The sequence below is a fragment of the Bactrocera tryoni genome, chromosome 5 (assembly GCF_016617805.1).
Source record: "Bactrocera tryoni isolate S06 chromosome 5, CSIRO_BtryS06_freeze2, whole genome shotgun sequence".
Lineage (NCBI taxonomy): Eukaryota > Metazoa > Arthropoda > Insecta > Diptera > Tephritidae > Bactrocera > Bactrocera tryoni.
In genome coordinates, this window is record NC_052503.1 from 22452467 (window position 1) to 22476129 (window position 23663).

The window sequence follows — 23663 nt, forward strand, 5'->3', positions numbered from 1 at the left end:
TCTTTTACACTCCTGCTTTACTGCAGCATAAAAGCGTTGTAATTGCAGTATTGTGGCTTGTAATTAAAATTAAACCAACCATTACTTGAGCGCAATTGCTTTCGAAGATCGTTTAGTAAGTTGAGTGCAACAAATGGACGTATGCAATTAGGATGAGTGAGGGTTCTTTTACTATTTTACTTGTTGTTGTTGTTGTATTTTTTCAGAATTTTATTTGTTGTTATTGTTGTGGTTTTCAAATGTTCTTTTATTGTTGTTGCAATTTTTGTATTTGCTGTTGTTGTAATTTTCACATTGTATTTGTTGTTGTACCTTTTGATATTTTATTTGTTGTTTTATGTTGTAATTTTTCCATACTTTATTTGTTGTTGTTATTATTTTTCACCTTTGTGCTATTAAAGTTGTTGTTGTTGTTGTTGTTGTTCGAAGCCATGCATATTCACCTGCTCGTGCGTTTGCGCTCACATGCAGCAACAGCAACAACCACTCATCGACGCAGCGCATGCATTCCAGCTGTCAACTGTGGCGCCGAACGTCCGTCCAATAATAAGAATTCAAGTAAATTGAAAGTCTAAGTCATCAAAATGCGATGCTATCATTAAATGGCAGCAAATCATAATTCATTTTTTTCTACACCAACAAACACACACATGCATACATGCACATGCATAGGCGAGCAAACATATTTTCTAGCTAAACTATTGTGCCACCAGCGCCACACCAGCCAAATATTAATAGTTACACACATACATACTTACATGCATGCATATACATATTGGATATACACGGACACACACATATGCACATATATATATGTACATCTAGGTATGATTATATAAGTTAGTTTGGCCTGCCTGCCGCCACTCCTTGTCGAATGTCCGTCCACACACCCGTCCATGCAGGCGTTAATAGAGTAGAGAGCCAGAATTTATGATAGAAGCTAATGCATGGCCCAGGCATGACCAGCGCTAGCAAAACCTACCAACACACACACACAGACACACAAATACAACTAGTATATAGTGGTCGTAAAGGTAGCAAGGGCAAGCTGATAGTCAAGTTAGTTAGGATAAAAGCAGTAAAGATATGAGTCGTTGCACACACACTCACACACACATCCAGCTGCATGTGTATTAATTATATAGACAAGTAATCGCATTCTTTTATTATTACTAGCGTCGTTGCTGTTGGTGTTGTTATGCAATGCACAGTAGGTAGCCAGCTTGGTAGTCAGTCTCCGGCAATTGCCACTTTATAACGCCAAGTGCCCGCAGCAACAGCACTAGCACCAGCAGCAACAACAATAGCAACAACAATAATGGGGTCTAGTCAGGCAAGGATGAGTTCCTTATGCAGTGTGGAATAATAGGAAAACACCTTTGGCACTCAATCAATTGGAATTCCTGCTCTGCATACAAACGCCGTTGGTGTGAGTGTCGGTGCACTTAAGCGATTGTATAGTAGGCTACTATGTGAGTGTGTGTAAGTGTTTGCTTACAAAAACGAGGCTCTAGTGGGGTGTGCGGGGTTCTGGTGCCACTTTGTGGTGTTCTAGGGACAGTTTTAGGTATTCTAAATTTGAAAGATATCGAACTTGGAAGAATTCATGCTTGAAAGAGTAGAAAAAATCGAATATCGATATCGAACTCGAAAGATGTTGTGCTTGAAGGAGTACAAAAAATCCGAAATAAAGTTCCGTTTTCATCCTTGGGTCAAAAAATTCGCATCGTCCAGCGAAAAAGCTTGATTTCACTTCGTAACTTTAGCCTCTTGCTTAAAATCGCCTGTGGTGGCTTCTATCTTTCTTGGGAAATCTGTGTAAAATAAAGTAAAGCGAATGTTTCGACATGTCCTCCTTCGTTCTAAAATCGACGTGTGCAGAAAAAAATATCAAATAGTCTTTCGAAAGTTCCTTTAGTGGTCTTTCATTTCAGCTAATGAGGTTTTGGCTCGGCTTAAGCGCTTCTCGGCGATCTTAAAAGAAAGCTTGTGAACTCTATATCATACTTAGGAACTTAAGCACTTCTCGTGTTATAAGGAAAGTTTATGGAGTATTTTTCAAGTATAAGAACTCAAAATGTGAAAATCATAATTTTATATAATTTACGTAATTTACGGAAGAAGTTGTACTGGAGAAAATAAACATAAATCCAAAACAGAGCTTCCTTGTATCCATCGAATACCTGGTTTGCCAAAAAAATTGCACTGTCTAGTCGGAGAAGCTCGAATTTATTGCGGAACTTAAGACTTGTACTTGTAATCTGAAAAGCACCTCTGAAGACTTCTTGCTGGATAGTCAAATCGGGTTGAAGGATTTAGGTATAGGAGACTGATATTTAGAATTGCCCATCCTAATTTGCGCCAAAATCGGCTTTTATAGAACAAAAATCTAATATTCATTCAAGAAGTCTCTCACTTGTCTTTTCGTATGCAATAAAGTCATCTCACATTGCGTCCATCTCTATTATTTTAAAAGTACCTTCAGAAGGTATCAAAGCTAACTGAGAATAAACACTGTTGATATTAGCCTATAAAATGTGAAAAATCTCACTCGAAACTCGAACTCTACCATTCAAAATCTTTCCAGACAAACTTTTGACGACATTTAACTATTTTCGTAGAATTTCAAAAAGTCTGTGACCTCATTATAGAAGACATTCCAACGCATCATGACTCATGAGTTCATCAAGCAGGTTAATGATCGTCTTGGGACTTTAAAACAATCCTCATTCTTTTCATTATATATTAAATTCTTCTTGGTAGTCTCTAACATATTCACAGATTTAAGAAAAAGTTGTAAGATCCAATAGAGGATATATATATATTTATATATTCCTATTCATAATCGATTACAAAATAAATGTATATCGAATTAAAGCATATAATCCATCATTTAGTTGAGATAATAACACTCACACTCAATATAAAAACGCTTGGAGAGCGGCAGCAGTTAGAACAAAGTTTGACAGTGCTGAAAGAGAGCAGAGAAAATCTGCTTATATTTTGATGAGAAAATTTACAGATTTTAGTAACCAGACTTTTTAATGGTAGATTAGTAATCAGACCTGCTAGTGCTGAGGCTAGCTAAGTGACTTTGTAATTACCGAGATCGAAGCACATGATAGAGCAGAAAATTGGAGAATGCTCACGCTCTCACTGTTACCCCACTTGGTAAGTTTTGAGACTGTAGGAATGACTACAATAAGCAGGTCGCTTAGATCAAGGGTCTGCTGACTACAGGTATATTTTCCACTGTTAGCATAGACTCAAATTTGAATTTGTTGAGCGGTCAAACTTTTTTATGAAAATTTAAAAAAATGTGGCTGTATTTTTAATAAAAAAATTTTAAAATTTTTTGACAGTTAAAAGAAGCCACGGTAAAAATGGTTGATTTACTTTTTTAAATAAAACAATCGTAATTTTTTAATTTCCACACTATAATTAAATTACTTTCTCAAGCTAACCCTCCAAACGCACCTCTACTCCATGCCACTGTCCTTTAGCATACACAAATTGACTGAGAGGCTTCGTCGCTCATGCAGCGGCGCATAAATATTGATATCCAGTTTGCTTTCAAATATGCTCTGATATATTTAGAATAACAAAAACCAACAACAACTGAAATGAAGAAAAAAACTAACTGCCGTCACTGGACAGGCGTCCGAAAAACACGTATCGTAAAATGTTGCTATGCTGCGCGGTGAACAGCATGAAAACCGGCAGCGCGCGGCGGTCACATCGATCACTATTGACAGCTTTCGAAGAAAATAATAGTGAAAAAAAATTAGAAAATCAGTTAAAATAAAATCAAGGTGCATGCACACAGACTTGTAATGGAAAATATTTTGTTAACAGAAAATAGAAATATAAAAAAGTATAAGGGTATGTATTTTAATAAGCAATGTGTGCTACGCGCGCACTTGTCCGATTGGCTGAGTGCCTGACTGGCCACTCAATCATTGTGCAACAACAATGCCAGCCACATGTCACATACAAACGCATGCAAATGCATTGGAATTGCAACAAAACACCGCGCAATGTGAGTTTGCAAATGTGACTTGCTGCAAACCAAGGCGCGCGCGCCAGCGGTGCCACGCGGTTTTACACAATTTTTGGAACCTTGCGCGTCATTGCAATGCCAAATGCGTTTGGTTGGTTTTACATGCGTGTATGTGTGTGCATGTGTGTTAAAGCGCAAAGCGGACATTAAATGGATTTTGGCTCACAACAACTTGACATTTCGGTTGACAAGCGCGGCATGCAAAGCGACGCGATGGGACGCGTCCAATCACAAATTTCGCTCTGCGCATATGTCGCGCTGCGGATTTATTATATGTGAACAACGACGAAAAATTAATGCCAGCGTTGCATGACGCCGCAAACGGCTTTATGGTTTACCGACGGTTGGAGCGGCGCGCTACAAGTTTATTAGTATGTTGACGCAAATTAACAGCGACTCGCGCGCTTCCACTGTCAACGTGTGCCGCGCGGTGCGGCGCAACCAACCGTTGCTGCTAATCTTTGCTGTAGAGCAAGTTAAAAACCGTGCGCCATATAACACATGCCACACAAACAAACGACAAACAGCAACAGTCCACCGACAACACTGTAACGGCAATAGCAGCAACAACAACGATAGCAGCGAGCAATGTTTTAACGGCAAAAGCCAAATAATTTGTAAATGTCAAGAAATTTTGACAGTTTGTGGTGATGTTTTGCAAATTACGTTTGTAATTGCAGCGCCGAACAGTAAACAACGTAGCGCGAGTGGCGGACGACGGGCGGCGCGAGCGATCTGTTGAACGAGAGCGCGCGCGCGCGCGGTAAGCGCCTTAGTCGGTGATCGTGGCCGATCGCGTTCGTTGGCAAAATTTGAAATGAAGCGAAATGAAATATCAAAGGTGGAAAAATTCGCTTTTTGCATGCCGACAAGTGGTGCCACACAGCTGGCGCGCAACACCATAAGCGCACGTTGCACATTCACTCGCCAGCTTGTTTTTACTGCAACGAAATTACGCTAATCGAAATGACAAAGTGTATTTTGATCAAAGCGAAATTTGAAGACAACACGCACCATTGGCTGGCTGGCTGTTAGCTGCCTTGGGGGCCCCAATCGGCATAACGCGCGCACATATTGCATTAATTTGCGAGTGGCAAGGCAAAAAACAAATCTTTTTTTATTTTCGCTGAGTGTTTGGTGTGCTTTCGAAAAATCGAAAAGCTTGATATGACAGCTTTCGGAAATAGATTAGTGATCGATTGAAGTGGTTTTGTAATTTGACCTAAATTGTTCGCATAAGTGAGAATTTTGAAATAAAGTGTAGGTAATTTCATTCAAGTGGTTTTCAAACAATTTGGAAATGAGAAATTATTCGTGAGAGAGAAATTATTTCTGAAAGAAATGCCTAAACGCCCATTTGAAAAACGTTTCGAAATTCTCATAGGAAAAAATAGTCGTTGAAGGTAAGCCTCGTTTAAGAGAAAAGATTTCTGAATAAAACCTAGAGACCTCTTTGAAAAACGATTCGCTTTCCCCGTAATTCTCAAAGAAAAAAATCCATTGAAGATAACCCTCGTTTAATAAGAATGATTTCTGAGATAAATGCTTAAAGGCTCTTGGAAAACCAATATCCTTTCCTGAAATTTTCAAATAAAAGATTCTTTCAGGATAATCCTCTTTGAAGAACAATGATTTTTGAAAAAAATGCCTAAAGATTTTGCAAATCAATTTCCCTTTCTTGAAAACTTCAGAGAAAAAATCCTTTGAATATAAGCCTCATTTAAGATAAAGAAATTCTAAAAGAAATTCCTAAAGACCTCTTTGAAAAATGATTTCCCGGCATTCTCGAAGAAAAAAGTCCATTGCAGATAAGCCATAATTAATAATGTATATAGCACTAAGTGAAGAGATTTCCGAACGAAAACCTCTTTGAAAATCGATTTCCCTTTTCCGAAATTTTCAGAGGAAAAATTCTTTGAAGATAAGTCTTGTTTAAGAGGTATGATTTCTGATAAAAATACCTAAAGACGTCTTTGAAAATCGATTCGCTTTTCCCGGAATTCTCAGATAAAAAAATCTATTTAAGATAACCCTCGTTTAAAAGGAATGATTTCTGAAAGAAATGCCTAAAGACCTCTTTGAAAATCGATTTCCCTTTCCCGAAAATTTCAGAGAAACTAATTATTGGCAGAAATGCCTAAAGGCCTCGACAACGAAATGATTAGTTAACATGTTTTGACAAAATAATCTTCAAAACTACACGCCCCAGCTTGTGCTCGTTCTTTGGAACTGGAACAAAAGTAAGCACAGGAGAATTCAAACTGTTTCGTGGATTAAATTTAAGAACAACTGGAGTAAAATATAGAAGTATTGTGTCTGGGAATAATTGATGAGTTTCTCTAGCATTTTGTCAGGCAACTGAGGGCTTAGGGTGACTCTTTAATTCAGGCATTTTTGATTTTCTATGGATTGAATGTACCTTAAATAAAAAAGGGCACATTTCAGACATTCAACAATTTTATGTGGAGAGTCTAGTTCATTCACGATCAACAGCCATATCCCGTACCACATATGTATATCGGCAGTATAATGGGTTGGCGGTCTTATGTTTCATATAAGGAGTGTGGAAAAATATATATGTGACCTGGTCTACGAAAAGGGAAAAGGGAGCTAACGTGCGAAAACTAGTTTTCTGGGAAGCAGCTGTTAAAAATCTCATCTTCCATCCGAATCAACTAAGAAGTGAAAATTGATTTTTTGACACCTAAGCCCCCTTTCCGTAAACCAGGTCACATATGCATAATGTATATAATATATTCCCAAACTTATATCCTCAAGCTTCTATATTCTTATTCTAAACACTTTGATAATTAGAGTCTGATGCCTGATATATATAGCTGTCGAACTATGCTATAGTCGTTGCATCCAGCTCTTTGAAGTTCTGCTAAAAGATATCTTGCTTGACGCTCCTGTTTTGAATATCTTTACCATCTGAAGTCATCTTGAGGCTCAATTATTAATGACTGATATTTGGTTGGAACACCTTGTTTGCCTTGGAAGTAATACTAATTTTTGACACTCTCAAAATTTTATTTTTTATTTGTTTAAGTTTTTTGAGTTCGAAATTTGTGCTTGCTGAAGTGGTGTGAAGTCCAGCTAGTCGAATTCCTAGCTCAAAATAAAATTGAATTGAAAAAGAAGCCGTTGAAGTGCGCGATGATGATATTGCTGTTTGTATTCCGAAAGACATAGCTACATATATTATAAAGAAAATAACAAACGAGGGCGGTCAAATAAGTCAGTGACATATTAACGATTGTGCCGATCATGAATTGGACGGAGTGCTCTTAAAGTTGAGGCCACTGACTCTGAATTTCGGTAGTAAATTTAAGTAATTTCGACTCGCTGTTGGATCGTATGTATTTCCATGATTAGCTTCTTCATGATAGCAAACCTTACTGAAGAGAAAATTTAAAAGAGCGAGGAAAAATATGGCGTCGTTTGCTGTCCCCATAGGTCCACTTTTGTGGCGTCCCTACTAAAAATCCCTTTAGTGTCTTTGTTTTTGTTTGCTTTCGATAAACTTTTGTCTGATCTGCTCCTCGGTCGAAATATAACCAAACACTTCTTCAAGTTTCGAAGATGCCGTCAGCCTTATTTTATCTCCTTTATTAAAAAAAAAAAAATTAACAGCGAGACCTTATTGACCAGTATACGTAAAGAATAGTCTTTTTCAGGCTAAAAGTTCTAGAACAAAGTCATTATTTCGACTGCTTCTTGGACCCTAAGCCACCTTATGGATTCTTGTTGTGCGATCAGGCATTTACACTGAATCTAGATCACTCGGCGAAACCATAATCTATCGCTTTTATTGCGTAGAGCCGGTTGTCTTACAAATCTCAGTGTTTTGTGTCGGTGAAGGCTTCGGAACCCAAGACAAGTTACACGTATTAACTTTAAAAACAAGAGAATTTTGCTTTAGGGTCAACACAAAGCTAAACTTGCGATCTCTACACCTTATTTGACAGTTATCAGCTGATTAATTGACGTCAATACCCTTGAATTTAACCTTACAATGAGGTTAATACGAAAAATCGCCGACTTATCCTGCAACTCTTGTCTCTAAGTAAGATTTTGTACTGGACGCCAACCGGTGGTGCACTTGCAAACATTCGGTTTAAGTGATCAGCTAGTAGCACTAGCTGAGAAAGTGTGAAATGGGTTTTGCGGCGGCACAGCACACACACACGCGCAAACATATCTTGGTATATCTTCAGGTGGTGTGTGGCTCTAAGCGGCGGCACGCATTATACGCGGCGCGTACAAAACAACTTCAAAGTGATAAAAGCCGCCAAAAGTCAAGTAATACCAGCAGAATGCCAGGCGACACACACGCTCATACACACATACATATATGTATATATAAAGAATGATATGTCTGTGTGAAGGCAAAAAGCCTAATTGTCTTTCAAAACGCAATCAAAGCCATAACCGCAGCTAAGCCGCAATCTGTGCTGAGACCAAAGGAATGGAAAAAAACAACAAGAATAACAAAAAACGCAAGTAAATAATAATATTAGAACCTGTCATGCCAATGGCCAACAATAACTACAATAACAACCATGTAAAGAATATGACAATGGCGATGACGTTGAGGTTGGCGAACGACGCTGATGTGCCGGACAGCATTGATTGTGATAGAATTTTTACGATAAATAAAAGACGCGGTCTGCCAAAGATGAAGAAGAAGAAGAAAATGAAAATAAAATGAAAAAAAAACAAAAAAGTTAGAAAAGCAAACACTTGAAAGGCAATTGAATTGAAGGTGCGTGGACTCAGCGCCGAAAGAGCAAGCGGCGCTGACTTCGGCGAAAATAAAAAGCAAAAAGCAACTACAACAACAACAGAAGCCTGCGAGTGACCGCGCGCTCACTTGTGCCAAAAGGGTGAACTAATGACAGTTTAATTTACTTCTTATCGAAATTAATTCTTCTGCCGCGTCATCTATTTTGTTTGGTGCGACACAAAAACAAAAACAACAATCGACAACAACAATAATAAAAGCCATCACAGGCCACTAAGCACATGTAAAGCTGTTAGTTGAGAATACAATTAGATATGAAGAGACCACGCAACCGACCGCCGGACAAAGTTCTCCAAAGACACAATGCCGCTGAAGAAATGTCATCTTCGTTGGCTATCTGCGCGGACAGACGCAAAGCGTCAAGGTATTTCAACTCAATTACGACGCGCATATTTACCTGAAGCCGCACTGTTACGCGGAACAATGAAATGACAAGACTTCTTCTGTACATATACAGTTGTGTGGAAAGTTGCTTTTATACCCATGAAATATGTTGCAAGGAAGGAATTTTGGTTTTGTGCAGCTAAAAGCGCTTTCTGAAGTCGCATTTAATTTGTAGAAAAGAGTTTATATAACAATGTGTTCAGAATGATGAAATAAACTTACAAAGTTATGAAATTTGCTCTCAGAAACTTCGTGTTCATGCTCACAGGAGGTTAAAGTTGGCTCTCTCAATTCTCATTGTCTCAAAATTCATATTTTTTCATATATATATAAAATATCCACTTTTTTTAAACTCGAGTTTATTGACAATAAACCCTACTCATAAACTCGGAGTTTAACATTCACAAAATTTTCTTTTGGAGCTTTCTTTCACATATTTTGTTGTTTTTAATATTAAATGTAAACTCTTCTTAAACACTTCTATAATTTTGGAGTTTATGGTAAAGCAATCTCGGAGTTTACCGTAAAACTCGGTTTTTATAGTATAATGTTGTTGTTCTTTTAACGCTCCTTGCACTTATATTTTGGTATTTATACCAATTATGCTCTAACTCTTCTTAAATGCTACTTATTTTTTGGAGTTTATGGAAACACAATCTTTATTTAAAAAAACGGCACTGCGCTTTACGAAACTGACCATTATACATTTTTTAACGGTTTAAGCTCTTCTGTTTTTTAAAAACTCGAGTTTATTAGCAATAAACACTACTCCTAAACTCGATGTTTGCCGTATAAAAGTGTTCGTTGTACTCTCTTTTAGCCTATATTTTGGTATTTTTGAAAACTTTATTCGTAACTCTCATTAAACACTTCTTATATTTTGGAGTTAATGAAAACACAACCTTGATTTTTAGAAAGCCTACTTGATGACATTTGTCGGTATTATTTAAAGTTTAAATTTCACGGTTTCTTAAAAACTCGAGTTTATTGGCAATAAACTCAACTCATAAACACGGAGTTTACCATACAAAAATGTTCTTTTTACTCTATTTTGGCCCATATTTTCGTATTTTTCAAAAATTTATTTGTAACCTTCATTAAAAACTTCTATTTGTTGGAGTTTATGGAAACACATCCCTGAGATTCTCAAACACAAAAGCTTAAACTCGAGTTTATACCACTTAAACTATTTTATTCAACTATTGACAGGACTTTTGTATACTAGTTACTTAACTGAGCAGCTTTAGTGAGGCTTCGATGAAATTATAGCGGCTCGTAAATAGTTAAACTTTGAAAGAGACTTGATTTTATTTAACGACTTAGTTCTGAAAGATAATTCAACGACCCCAGAGCTTGTGTTTACATAAGTTATCTGCAACTTACATAGTCCCGCTTATATCTCTATCTAAGTCTATAACAATGGCTTGATGGCAAGGACTCTGAGAGACATTCAGAAACATAAAAATTGGACACCAATTTCAAAATAACCTTTCCTAATCGCGCGCTGGCTACTGCGCTTCAACTTGAGGCGCCCTTTGTCATTCACGTTTAAACTTTTAAGCCTCTACCAAACTGCGCGCAGAGTTGACCAACTACTCTTTTGTAGAGACAAACTTTGGTGGCACGTTAACAACATGTCAGCATTGTAGAAACACGTTTCACATTCTTCTAATGCTAATCGCCTTCACCCGCAGAAGAGAACACGAAAAAAAACAATGAAACATCCTGCTGCCACAAATGCCAAGAGTACGGCAAGCTGGCGAACAGGTGCAAATGCAACGCGTTGCGACGCTATGTTATGCAAGCTGTAAGGAGTCCATTGTCTGCACAAGACACTCGCAAACAGTGTAAGGAACGCGAAGCCTTGGCGACTTAATAAGTGGAAGTTAGTAATTGTCTAGAATTGTCGTTGTGGGGACAAGCAAGAGTGCAGGCGCGCAGCCGCACCACTCGACGCGACTCATGACATTCGCTTAGCATTTTTATTGCGGCGCTCATTTGTGTACGTTGTGTCATTCGTAGAAATAGAGTTGTAGTTGAACGCCTAGACGTGAGTGCTGGCATAGAAATACACCCCTCGTCCTAGCGCTCTACCGCTATGCACTGCTATGTTTTCTTTGCTTGTACGGCTTATGTGCGCGGAGTCCTTTGCTGCCGCTGTCGCCGCTTAGATACCGCTGCTGATCACTTGGTGCCGATAATGCGTGCACTCTGGCACTCTGGCGCTTTGGCCTCTATCACCTTTTGCTACTCAAACACACACAGAGGCGCGCGCGCTCACGCACACTGCACCGCGCTGACGGCGGCGCGCCTTCGCCAGTCATCCGATTCAAATAATTTTCGTGTTTTATGTGTATTATATACGCATTTGAATATTAACAATATAATATGCATGTTTATGAGCGCATAGCAAGTCGCGGACGCATGGCAAACGCAGCACAGCACAACGGTTAGATCGTCGTTAAATTGCGTACCCACACCTCTAAGCAGCAAAAACGCCAAAAAAACAAAGAAAAATTTGAATGAAAAAAATATTATAGAAAATAGACAAGTACGGTTGAAAACATACAAACCCAGCCCCGATTATCAGTCGGGTCGGACCACGTACTCAGGCGGCGCGGCAGGCAGGCCGTCTGTTAGTCGCTTAGTTTCCTGTTCGTTTGCCAACAATTTATGTCAAATAATTTTTTCATGTTCAACTATTTAACTGCGCCCATTTGCGGCGCTCGACGGTTACGAGCGAAAAAAACAAAAAAAAAATGCAACAAAAAACGCTTACCGCGTCTTGATTCAGCTCTTGTACGCACATATTAATATGTTTGGCTCTTTGCTGGCGCAGCAGATGTAAATTTTTTCAAAATTATGCAGTTTACAAGCGAATGGCCATTAGGTCTGAAAATTGCTGTCAAAAATGCTTGTTTAACAGACGTTTTGCTTTTTTATCGAACTATGTAAATTTTAGTTGTTACACGGAAGCATTTAACGAACTCGAAATACCTATGAGTGGGAAAGCAGCGAGTAGGAGGACGTATAGCGAACATATGGATATATTTATATATGTATATGAAATTTGATCTTGAAGCTCTAGTTCCGGAACTAGTTTTGCTGTAATGCAAAGTGGTTCATTGCTACAAATCATTTATTACCATTTCTTATAAAAACAAATCGATTTCAACTCTAAATAGTCATAATAAGTATAAAGTTTACTTTTTTACAGTTCCGGATTAGTGCCAAAACAGACAGGAAATATTTGCAGAATCGTTTGAAAATACCTTTTTTTTAAATGAAATTAGATACCCTTACCTTACATTTCTTATATTTTGTCTGATCACCTCAATTAATATTGTTTTTAGAGTTGAGAAAAAATCACTAGATAGTCAACCAGATACACCAGATTGTGAAACCTATTTTTCATATGCAGTCAACTGCACTGAAAAGTTCCTCTAACACTGAACTCGTTCATAATCAAGAAACATTAAACTCGTGTTTATGATATAGAAACATGTTTCAAGCAAATTGTCAATATGTACGTAAGTGATTGGAATCGTTCCAAAAGTGTCTACTATACATACTATAATTGGAACTTGAAACAGAAACTTTCAAGTTCTGGTTCTGTTTCTGTGAGATCATCGAGTCATATTATGTTAAACTCGAGTTTACGGCGTTTAAACATTTTTAAAGCATATTGTCCATAAGTGATGGAATAGCTTCAACATTATCTGCTATACTACATACTACACATATCTGAAACTTGAAGGTTTCTGTTTCTGTTTCTGTGAGATTATCCAATCATATTATGTTGAAAATTCAATGAGACTTCATCTAATTTTCCGTTTTAGTTATTATATTCTAAGAAATCCCAATTAATAGCATATTTTAATTGACAAAAAGAAGCAAGAGAGACGAAAAAACACTAAATAATTTCTTTGGATTTATATCACCGCAAATTCTGACTAGGTTGCGCTGAAACTATATATTTGAGACCAGTGAGTTAGACTACCATGCACTGGTACGGATTTGGAAAATATGCTTCTGATGGTTTTGTCTTTATACTTCTAATCAAACTCAGCTCATTTCTAGAATTTTTGTACTCAAGTGGACGGCTAATTTCCGTCCACTTCTCAACAAAAAATATATTAAGTTTGAGTCCTTTGCTTAAGACCGCCTACTTCTAAGTGGTTAAATGAAGAGAATAAGAAAAAATTAATAAGAAAATCTTACTTCTGTCAACTTTTCATTTCCAGCAGAATGGAATATATGTATTTTCTAACGATTTCTTTTTTATAAGCAGAAGTTTGGATTTTAGTGACAGAAACCATTCCCCCAAGTATTTTCCATGAATATGCTCTGTCAGGAAATTATTATTTTTTTCGTTCATATATTGAGTAACAAAGATTTGTATACATATTTATGTTAACTTAAAGATAGGGTACTGTATAACTGCTCAAAAGTTGGTTCTATCAGGTCTTAGTCGGTCTAAGAACACTTGGAACCTTTGGCTTGCAAACTCAAAAAGAACTTCTGAAGGTGACATGGACATACTAGCAAAGCCAAGAGAATCCTTATTGAAGGGATGAGAAAGAATTTAATTTGCTAAAAAGTAAAATTAACACCATATTTATTTTGGTGTGCTCGTACGTGTTATTTTGGTCCAATCTGAAAGATTTTATCATCAGCTTTTTATGTCAGAAACACACTAGGAGGCGACGAGTACGCTTTAAGGAGACCAGACTCTTTGATTTCTTTTTCAAGTCCCTTAATTTTAAGCTTACTAAAGTAGGTATTTGAACTCTGGACCTACATCATAGTAGTCATGCGATCAATTACAGTTAGATTTCTGTTGTTTTTTTTACAGTGGAAACAACAAAAATTTAATGAAAATTAATTTTTTTTTCTTTCTTTTGCCAAATCATTACTTTGGTCCGTATCTAAACCGCACAGCGAGCTTTAAATTCATGCCTTTGACTTAAAATTTTAATGCTAAACGATCGTGTTAAATGAGACGATTGATTCCGCTTAAATTTTGCAGCTGCAAAACGGTCTGGTGCTTTGTTTTGGCGCTCGCAAGAATGATTGTCAAAAAGGAACAAAAGGGTCATTGAATTTGATATTTGTTTGTGGTCATAATTTATACACACATATGTATACTATAAGTGTATGTATGTACGTACATATGTTTATGTGTGTATGTTTTGTTTGATTATTTAAAGCTTTTCGAAGAATTTCAACATTTTATGCAAAACGTGTTGAGAAATGTTTAATAAAATTTGTCAGACGGCGTGAAAGGGCATAGACTTAAGAACATACATACATAATACATATGTGGTATACATACAAACAAACCTAAATATAGTGTTCATTTAGTCACGTTTGTATTTGTGTAGAAAAGTATATGTATGGAGTCTTGCATACAAAGAATTTCATATTCATAGCTTAATATTCGTGTTATATTAATATTTTTAATTATTGAAATATATCTTTGTAACTATCATTAAATAACTTAAATTAACTTAAATTTTTGATTTTTTTTAATTTTTATAATTTTCGTTAATTTTTTTTCTAATTTTCTTCAACTTTTTTTCCATTTTTTTAATTTTTTTTTTAATTATTTATTTAATTTAGTATTGTGTACATTTTTTTTATTCAGTTTTTTTAATTTTTTTAATTGTTTAAATTATTTTGCTTAATTTAATTGATTTTGTTTTTTAATTTTCTTTAATTTTTTTTTTAATATTTATTATTTTTTAATTATGTTAATTTTTTTTATAACTTTAATTTTTATTTTCTGTTTAAAATTTCTAAATTTTTCTTAAAAATTCTTTTTATTTTATTTTTTTTTTTAATTTTTACTTAAATTTTTAATTTTGTTTCGCTTTCTGTAACATATATTTTATAATTTTTCAAATTTTCTATCAATTCAATTTATTTATCATTATGGTTTGGTATTTTTTTCTAAAAAATTAGTATAATTTAATGTATTTTTAAGTTATTTTCATTAAATTTGATTTTTTATTAATTATTTTCTAATATTTTGTTATTTTGTATTACTTCTTTTTAATTTCATTAAATTTATTTATTATTATATTTTTGTAGAAATTTAAATTTCTTATTAATTATAATTAAATTTAATTATGGTTAATTATATTTTTTTTTAATTTTTTTTTTAATTCTCCTGGAATTTTTTTTTGTTTTTATTATATTCTTTCAAGTTTTTTTTCATTAATTTAATTATTTTTTGCATAAATTATTATCTCTTTATTATTTGCGATGTGATCATTTTTTTAATTAAGTTAATTAAGAAGAAGATAATTTTTTTAATTGAATTATTTAATTTTTTTAATATATTTTATTTATTTTTATTAATTTTGTTTTCAATTTCTTTAATTTTTTTAAATTTTAGTTTTTTTTTAATATTTTTTTTCTTTTCCTAAATTTTTTAAAATTTATTTATAATTTTTTTTTGTATTTAATTTTAGTTTTCTTCTAATTTGTGTTAATACAATTATTAAATTTTTTAATTTTATTTTTCCTTTAACTTTTTTTGTTTCCAACGAATTCGTGGAGAATTTTAAAATTCGTGTCGCGCGCACAAAGCCACAGATAAATAAAAAATTATTTTTATACTACATATAGTAAATATACATACATATGTATATGGAAAAAATACTGAAATATATGTATATGTGTGTGTTTATAGATATTTATGCAAATGGCATACCAATATAAAAGCTCATCAATTTTGCATAAAGCCGAGCACGTGTTAATCTGCGCCTCATAGCGGAACGTGAAATGCCACTAAAATAACAGCAAAAGGTGAACTAACGTCAATTTTTTTATGTACGCCAATAAAATATAATTTCGTGGCCAGTTGGCAACTGTTGGAATGCGCTAAAATTTATGCAAGCAAACACTGACACACACACACACACAAACATATGTATAATACAAATAAGCAACTTGAATTGCAAACTGCAAACTTTGATGACGTTTTTGGTCTTCGCTTTGCTTGACGTTCGCTGCACTTATGTTATGCGCCGCTATGCCGCTGCCAATATTGGTATTTATTTATAACTGTACAGTGCATAAATATTTTAACATATTTGCATAGAAATTTATTTCTTTGTTTTTGTTAGTTTTTTTGTTGTGTTTTTTAGTACCAACCACGGCCAATTTAGCCGGATGATTGAAAGCTTCTACGAATATGCCGTCTAATTTCTGCTGTCTTCTGGCAAATCTATTAAATTTACTCACTGAAAATCTTACAAAATATACTTTATGTATGCACATATACATACACATATCAACATACACATACATACAAATATACGTATTTTTTATGCATATCTGCCAGTGATCCGGCCATTTGCATGCCTCTCCTTGTCCGCTTGGGACACTTTTGTTCAATTTCCCTGACATTTACGAGTCATAAATTACTTTAATTGCTTGTACACGCTAATGAACACATTATTTTTAATACTATGTACTCAAAATCTATTTGTATTTTGGTCTTTTATTGCAGACTTCAAAAACGAAACGCTCATTTGTCCGCCGTGCAGTAGGTGATAAAGTTATAGGAGGTAAGTGCCTAATTACTATTTTGTACAACGGGCCATTGACTGTACCTTTAATTTTGACTACAGGAAAATTGATTTCATTTGAGAAAATTCGTCGTAATATCTTTTTAATGATCGGACATTAAAAGTGTGTTTCATTTTTAAAGTTTTTGTCATAAAAAAATATTTTGGAAGAAAGTTGCTTTTATTAGCGGGAGAATGTCAAAATAGTTTATTATTTATGTTTAGCTTTTAGCCATTCGGCTATAAATCATAAGCCTTTAAGGCCTATTTATTAGTTCTGGTATTTTTAGTGCTTTGTCTGCTGGTAGCTTTTTCTTTCTTATTTCGCCAATATAGTAGCAACAGTTTTCAGAAAATATAGAAGACACATTTGGTAAAGTCAGATAATATGAAAAAATTTAATTAAAAACTGTGCTAAGATTAATTTGTTTACATGTGCAGATTATCCGTTCACACGGATAAAATTCGGATAATACGCATAAATGCTATAATTCGATTTATGTCTATCAGAAAGTATATAAATTAGTTTTTCGGATTATATTTTTTATCCGGCTATTGGAAAATAAGAAAATTAATTTTTCGGATAAACAACAATTTACAACATTAATAAAAAATATCAGAAAATGATAAAATTAATTATCCAGATAAACGTATTTTACCAAAATACCGAATTTCATGATATTAATTATAACGTAATACTAATTTATATATAGTCCAGTCATTTAAGCTTAAATTAGGTAAGAATCTCGGAATTCGAATTCCGAGGTGAACTTACTATAACGACTGGACTATAGTCAAAATGAAGGAAAAGTATTAGAATGTGATAAAATTTACTAGCCGGATAAATGTATATTTTCAAAATATCTGAACTTTACGACAGAAATGTAACAGATAACTGAATATTAACAACCGAATATTAACCTGAATGCTAAAAATAAGTAGTTCTTTAGCAAGACTGCTTCCCCAGCTGATCAAATTTGACTCGGATTGACGAAAAAAGCTATAGGCTCCTATGCCGATTAAGCCAATATTCCATACACTTGTTATAAGCCTCGGCTGAGATGGTCTTCAGTACTTTTAGCGAATTTTGGTTTTTCCGGTTTCGGCTCATTTATGGAGCGTCATTCTCGGCACTCAAGATGCGTTCGCTGAATGTCGGTCATCGGGCGGTTGCCAGATATCTCTTTTGTGACCTCCACTCGTCATCGTTTAAGATTCAGGTTTTTGGATACAGCATTGAAACGCTTTATACCCAAAATATTAACCAAAATGTGTTGAGTTGATACATAAGATAGCCGTTGCGGACATGATCTAGAACAATATTATATGAAGACTTCAAAAAGATATTACTTGCCAGGGTAACCTGACTAACGAAATTTTAGCGACCGCAAGTGGCAACTGAAGTACTGTTATATTTGATAAAAGAAATGAACTGATTTTCCTTTTTATATATGTATTTCTAGCCAACGCTCATCAAATATCAAGAAAAGTTCTCAGAAATCTTATAGTTTACAGTCCAAAAATAATTGAGAAGGAATTTCTTTGAATATTTAGCAACATATTGGGCAATATACTCTGCGCCAACCGAATTGTGCTTCAAAGCAGCGCGATGGGTGAAACAACTGGCCACACTTCATTAAAAAGTCATAAAAGTTTTAACTAAAATCAGAGCTAAATAAAGCGAACCAGCTTTTAAGCGCCAAAATTATGTAGCAATATCCACCAAATTTTCATAATCCACTAGAAATGCGTAATTTTGACCAATAAAAACGTGAACACACCAACACATGCATTTTGGATTTACGCTCATTCTCAACAAACAAAATAATTAAAATTCAAAATTCGCCGTTATTCAAAGTTCAGGTTTCTTTGACATCACATGCTTGTTATGTATTTATCAAACTACTTTTTTGGCAATAATAATTAAAATTCTGTGAGTCGAAGACATTTAAAAGGAGCTGAGATTCGTATCGGTGCTTAGAACGCGCATACATATCTACATATATGTGTACACACATACGTAAATGATGTGAATATATTGTTGTAGATAAAAACGGCGAATTGAAATTGAACAAAGAAAGCTAATTAAAATGATTTATAAGCACTTAATTTATCGAACGCGCAGACTTGACAATAAAAAGCAACAATAACAACAACGAAAGCTTGAACCGATAGACATTAGCATGACAGCATAGAATTCATGGCTTCGCTGACAATTTGTTAGATATGCAGTTTTTTCCTCGCTTCCCATACCACAACACACCTGCGTAAGCAATTATGTGTGTATATGTGTGTGTTAGTAGGCAGACATACCTAGTTTGGATGTTAACTGAAGATTTATAGACATCACAAGTAATAAAATGTCATTGAAAATTTCAGGAAGAAACTTGTTTAAAAACCAAATATAGACGTAGGTAGTATCCGAGGCGATTAAAATTCAAATGAGTTTTTTTAAAATACTTCGAAAATGGAGAGTTAATAATCCGGCGGTATATTTGGAGTTGACGAAGTTTTTTTTTTAATTTAAATAAAAAAGCATTTTAAGTTGAGCGGTGTTAAAAAGTTTCAGAAACTCAACGCTAAGCTGAAATTTGTTAAACTCTCTAAACTTGCAGCTAAAACATTTTGCATGCAAGCGAAAAACTTGCACACTTGCGACTAATGTTTTTGGAGAAAACTTCAATTTGAGTAATTCTAATCGGTTCTTTACAAATTAATTTTGGTAAATATCCGCAAAAATGCAATAAAATATATTAAAAACTAACTTTAGATCCATTAAGTCACATTTACGCATTACCCGTTCATATGGATAAAATCCGGATAATTTGGATGACCGTTTTAATGCGTTGTAACAATATCAGAGAGTACTTAAATTAGGGTTTTGGATAATATTAGTATATCCGGATTTCGGAAAATAATAAAATGACTTTTTTGTGTTTAACAAAACTAAAAAAAAAGCTATAACAGTAAATAAAAATCAAACTCCGACATATTTACGCGTTATCCGTTCGAACGGATAAAATCCGGATAATTTGGATAATCGTTTTAATACGATATAACCATATCAGTAGTATTTAAATCAGATTTTTGAATAATGCTAATTTATCCGGACATCGGGAAATAACAAAATGAGCTTCCTGATAAAAAAATTTAAGAAAATTAAAAAATTGTCAGTAAATAATAAAACTTATTTTGTGGATAAATGTGTGTACAAATCACGCCATAAATTCATGGAATAAATTATGTGGCTAACCGAACACTAACAATTGTCGGAAATTATGATGTTTTCAGTAAAAAATTATCACATTTTTGTCTTCAAAAGAATTATGGTTCTATTCGCTTGTCGATGAGGGTATCTCCCTCGCCATGCTAATAGCATGCTCTGTGATTAATCTGCATTACCGTTAAGTCTTTACACATGTTTTTAATACAATGCGATATATATGTATGTATATGTATATTCTTTTTTTTCTGAAAGTTAGTAGACGTTTTCGAAAGATATAAATCTTGTCCCAGCTTTTAAGTCAGTTGAACAGCAAGCGATAATGGTTATATAAATGAGCCATTTTGCTGTTACCAACGGCAGTTTGTTGAGAATTAATAAGTGGGGAAGATTTTTTATTGTTTTTGTTTTTTGATAATTTGTATAACAAATAAGGCAATAAATAAAATTGTATTGTCCATAAAATAAAAAAAAAAATATTTGAATAATTTAAAAATCCCATTACTAAAATATTATATAATACAATTTTTTGGATAAATAAAATATTGAGAATATTTATCTTGATAATAAAACTCGCTTAAAAAATAAAAAAAAAAATTAAGATATTAAAAAAAATCAACAAAATCGTTAAGTGATTTTAACAAGAAATATTTTGAAAGAAAAGTCGGCGCAGCATTAACAACCAATATTGATATTATAAAAAAATTTGTAGAAATTCGCAAATTCTCTTTGTTACTCCTAAGTGTCGAATAAAATAAGGGGAAACAATTAGACATCTGGCAACGACCTTCTAAAAAAAATTCAATAATAAGAATTCTTATATTTTTAATTTGATAAATACTGGAAAGTTTTCAAAAAAATAGCTAGAGATGTTGCCAGACCTCTCAGTATTAACAACAATGGCAAAAATTTAACGAAAACAAATTTGCGAAATGCTCTTTATGCGCCTCAAACTTCGAATTTAATAACGAAAAAAATTACCCGTCAGGCAACACTCCTCTAAAATAATTGTCAGTAATAAGAATTCTTAAATTTTTAACTTGATACTAATTTAAAACCCGTTAAAATATAAAATCGCTAAGGAGTGTTGCCACTTGTTAAAATTTTTATAAAAGTGGTGGCAACTCGCCTCGAAAATTATTTCCAGCTTCAGCTTTTCTAGATTTTATTTATTTACGTTTGGTGTGGTTAAAATTTAAAGATAGTGTTGCCACCTATTATAAATACTTTTTATAAAACAGGTGGCAACTCGCCTTTAACTGTCAACTTTTTAGACTCCCCTATTTAGATTCAGAGGTATCTGTGGTGTCTTTTTCCTTGAAAATTATTTTTAGGAAAAAATTTAAATAAAGAACATTATTTTTGCTTGGCTCCAGAATTTCAGATCAGCCAAGCCTTAAAAAAAAATTCCAAAAGTAATTTTGTTGGATTTTTTTAAATTGAAACTAATTTGAAATTTTCCAAAATGTCTAAAACTTGTAAGAAGTTTGCCACCTGTTCTCAAAAATTGTATAAAAGGGTGGCAACTCGCCTCGAAAATTATTTTCAGCTTTCAGCTTTTCTAGACTACATTTATTTACGTTTAGTGTTCTTTAAATAGTGTTGCCTCCTCTTCTTAATATTTTTATAAAATTTCGAATATTCTTAAAAAACTATAATGTTTAGAAAAAATACTAAAAAAAATTATTAAAACTTATATATGCATTTTTTAATATTTATAATATTTATTTATATACTGTAAGCAACCTTTTATTGACTTCAAAGACTGCAGGTATTATTTTAGTATCTCATTTCAGCGTTCGACTACCGTTTACGGTAAACACCAGTAGCGTCAATAGAAATCTCCACTTCAATTCATCACAAACACACACACATCTAAACACAAACGTACTCATATTTGCATATGTCAAAGTGGTCATGCCACGGCTTAGCCCCGACTGCTAACGTCATTACTCATTTAAACGCTTAGCTGCACACGTGTATATACTTACATACATATATGTGAGTATGTGTGTTTGCAAATATGGACACCGCTCTAAGCCGTCCATCACGTACCGTTTTACGCAGCAAACAGTAGCCAGTGCAAATATTTGAGCAAAACATTCAGGGTACTCCATGTAAAATGCGATATGTTTGGTCAACATGACCAACACACGCACACACATACACTCACATATCCAAAAGTAGACAAACAAAAACAAATTTCTGAAGGACCGAAGGTGCTGGCCGGAAGAAACGACGTGTAAAACCTTCGATAGCAAAGCAAATTATGAAATGAAGTTTCAATAATTTTCGCTGTCGCTTTACCACGCCATTGTCATCCAAACACATACATACACATGAGGGGGTATATATGTGTGTGTGTTGGCTTCACAAGCTGCTTACGGTATTGTTGACGCGATTTTCAAATGTCAAATATTTTTCTTTCGTTGGAGAAATTTTCTATTAAATATTTATTCAATAAGTGCATGGCTGAGCTGGCCTGGGTCCAAGGTACGGTGCGTTGTTGCTGCTGTCACTGGTGTTACGCCAAAACTATAAAACTATTGTGCGCCCTTACAAAAACAAAGGTGCTGAATATAATTGTTTGTATGTGTGTGTCTAGAGAAAATATGCTGTCTTCACGTCTTAGCCGGTACCGTTACATGCTTTGGCTGTATTGGCGCGCTTCTATTTGTGCAGTTGAGTGCTTGGCTTTGGCATATTGACTTTCCTTACAAGTTTGTCCAACATATGGCCGTCAGCCATTTGTGTACTTTGGCCACAGCACGCTTGGCATATGAGTATCTATATACATATGTATTTACATGTGTATGTGTCTGGATAGATATTGCTATTGGCTTATGATATAAAAATGCCTATAAGTATATAATATATAAGGTTTGTGTGTATGGAATTAGACAGATTTTTGTATAAATATAGAATCAAACTTTACAAAAAGAGGTATGAGGAGCCTTGAAAAAATAGGCATTAACCGTTTTAGATATACTAAGTTTTTCGGTAAAACTGCAAAGCAGCGAAACGAGACTCAGGTCCAGTTGAGGTTGCCATTTAAATTTAAATAAAAATTGTTGGAGAAAATTTAAAGAACTTAGAAAAGGGCAAATAGTACAAACATGAAAACAGAATTTGCAATTTAAGTACAGCTACGTACATACTTCCGAAGTTGCCACTATGATAAAATTTGTATATAATTTTGAAAAAATATAATATTAAGAGAACATGTAATAAGAGTATAAAATGAGCGTTTCTAATATGAAGAGTGATTTCAGAAAATATTCAACGGGTTGCCACATTTATTTTTTAACAAAAATTTTAATTACTCCAAACTATAACAAAACTGAATAATATGAATGCCTGATATTATTTAAGTAATTTAAAAAAATATATATTTGTATATAAAGTTGCCACTTATTTTTTAATAAAATTTATTTTAGAATACAAAATAATTTGTTTATAATTTTTGAATAAAAAATAATATGTACGATAATGTTAAAAAATATACGTATGTATATGTATATTGTTTAATGAAGTTGCCACTTATTTCTTTGTAAAATGTTTTTAGAATACAAAATAATTTGTTTAGGTTTGTCTAGGTTTGTCTATATATTGAAA

At 34.0% G+C, this 23663-nt stretch overlaps 1 long non-coding RNA gene across 1 annotated transcript in view; it reads left to right on the top strand.

The window, feature by feature from the left end:
- LOC120778710 overlaps positions 1-23663 on the top strand; it is a 163371-nt gene that overhangs the window by 42745 nt on the left and 96963 nt on the right. Inside the window, exon 3 of the long non-coding RNA XR_005705575.1 lies at positions 16768-16825. This is a non-coding gene — a long non-coding RNA (uncharacterized LOC120778710). The remainder of the gene's footprint in view (positions 1-16767; positions 16826-23663) is intronic.